The following is a 510-nucleotide window of genomic DNA, read 5'->3' on the forward strand; positions in this document are numbered from 1 at the left end:
TATCACATACTTATGCTCTAAAGTATACAATAGTACAAAGTCTAGAGTAGTAACCTAGATTTTGCTAATAACTACCCATTCCTAGACCCTACCTAGCTACCCTACCTATACCTATACCTAGTCACGTGCTACCCTACCTATACCTATACCCAGTCACGTGCTACCCTACCCAAACCGTTTGGGTAGGGTACCTCATGTACCCTGCCTAGTTCCTACCCATAAATCACGTGACTATACCTATACCCTACCCTACCCTACCCATCCGCCAGCCTACCTCTGTCTATCCTTAGCTTGATTGAAGGCCATTTTAAGCTTGTCTAAACGCGTCACAAGCCTGCTAGCCTATAGTTTGCCAACAGGCTCTTCACCACGCACACTAAGTATCTTATCAGCTATATCTGCCACCTCATATAGCTAGGGCGCAAATCCTCGCGAATCAAGGTTAAGTATATACTAGATAATTGTCTGCTCCTCTAGTATAGTAAGTTTCTAGCAATTAGCGCGTATGTC

Source organism: Didymella exigua, assembly GCF_010094145.1.
Source record: "Didymella exigua CBS 183.55 unplaced genomic scaffold M421scaffold_33, whole genome shotgun sequence".
In the NCBI taxonomy this organism is placed as follows: Eukaryota; Fungi; Ascomycota; class Dothideomycetes; order Pleosporales; family Didymellaceae; genus Didymella; species Didymella exigua.